This window comes from Meriones unguiculatus, chromosome 2 (genome assembly GCF_030254825.1).
Source record: "Meriones unguiculatus strain TT.TT164.6M chromosome 2, Bangor_MerUng_6.1, whole genome shotgun sequence".
Lineage (NCBI taxonomy): Eukaryota > Metazoa > Chordata > Mammalia > Rodentia > Muridae > Meriones > Meriones unguiculatus.
The window spans coordinates 83461431-83467042 of record NC_083350.1 but is presented as its reverse complement, the minus strand read 5'-3'; positions in this window follow the sequence as shown (position 1 = coordinate 83467042).

The window sequence follows — 5612 nt, the reverse complement described above, 5'->3', positions numbered from 1 at the left end:
AACATCGTACTGTGGGTAGGCAGAGCTGGGCCACTTGCTGACCATTTTGGCAGTGTGTTGGTAGAGCATTTTAGCAGAAATGAAGATTTCTGTAGGGGAAAAGGTAACTTGGATTATAATGTGAAGAACTTTGAATGTTAGGCTAATGAAGTTGAACACTGAAATCATTTAAAGCTTCAAGAGATATTTTCTCCACTCTACCTAAAGCGTGTTTATTGCTAATCAGATATTAAATAGACACTGTGTATGTCTTTCTCCACTCCACCTAAAACACAGTGATTGCTAATCAGATATTAAACAGACACCGTGTATGTCTTAGAAGAAGGGAAAAGATGATTTCTACCCTCAATGAATCTTTACTCTTTATTGCATTTATATATGTATATTGTTTTATTGGCAAAATATGTATATGTAAATGACCACTGAATTGGTTAGAATATGGCAGGGTTATAGTAAAATATAAGCCAGTTATTAAGATAAAGCAGGGGAAAAAAAAGAATTAATCCCAGCTGAGAAGGTCACGGAATATCTCAGAAATAAGCAAACATTTAAGTTGGTCTTTGAAAGATTAACATCACTTTTCTTTCTCTGAGAACATGCTTTTAAATAGGATACTCATGGGTACAACAACAGAAAATTGTCAATCAAATTGAAGACCTAGAAAATAATTTAGCTCTGCTAGAATCTATGATGTGTAAGAGGGAAGAGAGGGAGGTAGGACCATTGGTGTAGAATGAGGCCTGAACATGCAGAATGGCTTTCCTGCCAATTTAAGAAGCTTGAGAACTCGGAGCTCTCAGAGTCCCCTCCAGGAATCTGTGTCTTGATAACTAGTATTCGTATGGCAGCAGTGAGAACTCCAGGTTGAAGGTTTAGCCATGGTTCTCAACCTGTGGGTACAAGCCTCTCAGTGTCTAACAGCAGGTACCGTATATCAGATATTTACTTCCATAACAATAACAAAGTTACAGCTATGAAGCATCAATGAAGTAATTTTACAGCTGGGGGTCACCACAACATAGGAGACTATATGTAAAAGTTGCAGCAGTAGGAAGGTTGAGAACCACCGGTCTGGAGGGCAGTGAGGGGGAAGAGTTGGAGTGGAGTGAGTTCCAGGTAGAAAGAACTTTGGGAACTTTCGAAGTAGCACTGGTGGGTCTGTGATCAGAACTGAGCTCCTAACTGGCCCCTCCTCAATCTACACTTTCCATATGGGCAGCGGGAAAGCTAAATAGAAACAGACTTCAGAACCTTTGCAAGGAATAATAGACAGGAGGCAATGAGTGACTACATTTAGGGATCAAGGCTAAGGAGAAATTAAGGATAATTTCATGATTTAAGTCTTTAACTAAAGAATAATGTCTGTCTTAAAATTAAATAAAACATGGAAAAACAGAATAGAAGGGTTTATCTTGATTGCCTGGAAAATAGTGCATTCAGGTCCAAGATTGTGGGATGGCAGATCAAGCATGGTTATTTACTGGTCTTCCATTCCTAATCCCATTGAAATAACATTAAGCTCTCTAGAAATTTCTAATAAGTTGGAAAAAGGGAGGCCAAGGTAATCTGCAGATGGGAGCTTATTGAGTCTCTGGAAACAAAGAAATATGAGTAGAATATAGAATGGAAGAGGCATAAGAGCCATGAGCATTCAGGGGATGGAAGGAAGATGACTCAGGGACCAGTTGGCAGATGTGGCATTCAGGAAGCTGAAGTCCTGGGCTCAAGTTTGTCTCTGCAATGCAATGGGTATATCTTCCCCTACATCCATTTGAGGTTCACACAGAGCCCGGAGCTCCTGTCACCATGGTGCATCTTTTCTAGCTAGGAGAAAACTGTCCTAATGAAACAATTTCTTTTTGATATATTTTGTGGCTGTGGAAGAGTTTGCCTGCTCTCTGAAGAGTTTAATCTGTCTAGAGATAACCAATGTTTCCAGAGAACCACTATTCCCATATGACAGCCAGAATGCCCACTGAACATTCAAAGCCCTCCCATCCCATAATCCTTCCAACAACCACATGACATGTAGTAATTCTTTCCACCCAGGGAAAGGATCTACCCCAAAACAGAACAGAAGAAACTGCTGTTGATACCTGAACTAAACCAAGAAATTTATTCTTAAACACAAATGGATACTCAGAAAAACATAGAATTAACAAAACCATATGCATACATGCAACATTATACAGACTGATAAAGTTGTATTTATGTATTTAGGAATACACACACACACACACACACACATAGGTATACAACAACAATTAATGAAAAAGAAGCCATGAATTTTTTTATTTTTTAATTTAATTTTTTAAATTTTTATTACAGTTTATTTTCTTTGTTTTCCCCCTGTAGGTCCCTCCCTCCTGCCCTCCCAAAACACCCCCCTTTCTCTTCTCCACCCAAGTCCACCCAGTGGACTCTCTAAGGGGGGAGGTCCTCCTCCCCTTCTTTCTAATCCTAGTCTATCAGGTCTCATCAGGAGTGGCTGCATTGTCTTCCTCTGAGAGGCCACTAATTTTAAAGAGAGTGACAGGAGGGTTTACAATAAGGAAAGGCAAATAGGAAGTGAGATAATTATATTATAATCTCAAAAAATAAAAAATAATTAAAAAGCAAAATCAGGATAAAATATGTACATATATATATACACATATTGAAAAACAAATATATATAAAATATATCTTGATTTTTAAAATGTAGGAAGCATAAAAGAACTTTAAAATTTCTATCCATTAGTTCTGACATTGTCATATATCTTTTTACATTGATGAAATGAAAGTATTCCATGAAAAGAGAATAAATAAAATGAAAATTTACTTTTAATAAGTTACAGTATATGTAATGCAGTTCTCAAATCTCATGAGAAAAGTTTTTATTCTCAGCAGATGGTGATTAGCACAGAAATGGTGTTTAGCTGGCCAAGTCACAGAAAATAAGAGACTACAGAATATTCATCTCTGAATAGAATATATACACCACGCCTCTTCCTGAAGGCTTCAAGATGAGGAAGCAAAAGGTGAATGACTACAAACCACCAGAGTAAAAATATGTTTGTTTTACAAGGAAAAAAAACAACAACAACAAGGTAAACAGACCTTTCTTTACTCTCCACCAAATACAAAAAGTACAAGAACATCCTGGTGGTCTAATACAAATGAAAAACTGTCTGGACGCAGCACAGTGGCTGAGACAGAATGCACAGGACCTGCGCAAGCATGGGCCAGACCAAACAGCAGCATTAGGAGTGGTGTTGGTCACATAGCTGTGGAGCTATATCAATTATCAGCTGCTAGAAGAGGGAGAGTCAATTTTCTCCAGCTCCTACCAGGTCTCCAGTGGGAGACCACACATCCAAGAATATTTGGTCCCCCAAAATTGGTCTTGATGGATTTATTAAAAAAAAGCTAACAAATTTTGGTAGATGAGGATGAGAAGGCAGATCTGGGAAGAGTTGGGAGGAGTGAATATAATCAAAGCACATTATATCAAATTCTTAAAAAAGTAATGAAAATGTCAAGAAGTTACAGATGAATTCTAAAAAGCAAAACACCAAGAATATCATTTAAAACTGAATTAGCAAAATATGAAAAGGCAAAACATATACAGTTGGAAGATCTGCTATCAGTTCCATAGGCAGCCTCAATATGGAAAGCTGAGTGTGAGTGGGGTTACCCAAATAATGGAGAGAGTTTCCCAGGGAGAACTGAAGCTTAAGACAGCTCATCAAGGGTTGTAAAGATTAATTACACAGAGACACATTCTTTATGAAATTCATAACACTTTGGGTACAGGTACAAGTGGCAAGTCTCCACAAAGAAAAACTTTCCCCAGGAAGCATGGCCAGTAAGTCCTCTCAGTATCCAAGCTGGGTATTAGAACATGGCTGGTTGGCTCTTTCAAAATTATAAGGGAAAGTCATTTCGATGCAAAACTTTTAGGCTCAATCTACCAGGCAGTTATTAATGTAGAACAGAGACGCAAGAACTCAAAATTAATTCTCATATAACCTTCTGCAGACAGAAGATTCCCCTAACAGTACCATTAACTAGGAACCGACTTTTCAAATGCCTGAGACTATAGAACACATCTCATTCAAACCACTCGTAAGCATTTTTTAAACAAGGGAAACAGGGTACTGCCCCGCCCCCTTCTCTTTACACTCCACTAAATGCAAAAGTACAAAAGAGTCCTGGTCTATGTGCAAACCAAACAAAAACATGTTAGAATTAGGCTCAGTGGCTAAGAGCACTTGCTGCTCGTTCAGAGGCCCCAGGTTTGGTTCCTACTACCTACACCAGGCAGCGCACAACCACGTGCAGTTCCAGCTCCGGGGGACAGGACGCCTTCCTCTGGTGTCTCAGGGCGCCCACACTCACATGTACACATATCCACACATCGACATACACATAGACTTATAGCAATTGCAGCTCTGTGATAAAAGAATGTTTGTCTCGACCCCCAAACCGGATAAAAAGGAGCATTCCAAGATGGGGCAATGTGAGAAGAGAGGCACCAAACACACAGCCTTCTTTTTCCATTTCATCACTTATCCAACAGGAAGCCACCTTTTGCAGACTGCCTCAGAGAAAGACACTGACAGAATTGGATGCCTAGCGCCATCTTCTGGTCTGCAGGCACTTGCACAAACCTGCAAAACTGGGCACATACACTCACACACGTGCACATATTCATCAACCAGTCCATTGAGCCACCAATCTTAAAATAAAATAAGCATACATTTGTAAAACTGAAATGCGCCTATTTTGCTGGAGATGACATCATGGCAGGTGAAATGGTCTGGACAGGGCAGAAACCTGGGAAGCAGTTGAGCTATAGTACGGATGAAGAAATTTACTTTTCTTCAGAAACTGCTGCATTTTGTGGCATTTTTATGTGAATGGTGGTCTTCAAAATCTTTTCTTTCTCTGACTATAAAAACAATAGCTGTTCATACTGAAAGTTAGAAAACCATAAAAAGCACAAACAGCCTCAGCCAAATGCCCACAATTGGCACCTCACCGCCTCTAATTTTTGTCTTCCTTTCTGGACACACCAAAGGAGATACAGTCTCCTTCCACTGTCACCACACAACTTACCTGCATGCGGCAAAGCGCTGTTTATGGAGGAAAGCACGTTTGTTACCGCGTTTGCTTCCTCATGGTGTCTGGAGCATCTGTCCAGCTTTCCTGGATATGGGATATAACTTCTGCCGTGATACCATTGCTGTTCTGGCTGTCATAATAGTAACTGGCCGAGAAAGGCTCAGGTTTTATTATACAAGTGGAACAGGGCTGGAGAGATGGATGCGTAGGCAAAAATGTGGTTGGACTGAAAGTCTGATGACCTGAGTTTGATCCCTGGAAGTCACAGTGGAAGGAGAGAATAGACTTCTGAATGTTGTCCGTGGATCTTCACACACTCGCCATGCTATGCATATGCCATACATATAGGTCTAGAGTAATAATAAAGGTAAAACAATGTACAACACATCCTAGGGGACACTAAAAATGCTGGTTTCTGAAACTTCAGTTGGTCAGAGATGGGCATTAAAATGAGAGTGGTCTGGGCATCACCAGGGAGCTTGTTACGAACGCTGAATTCTGAGTTTG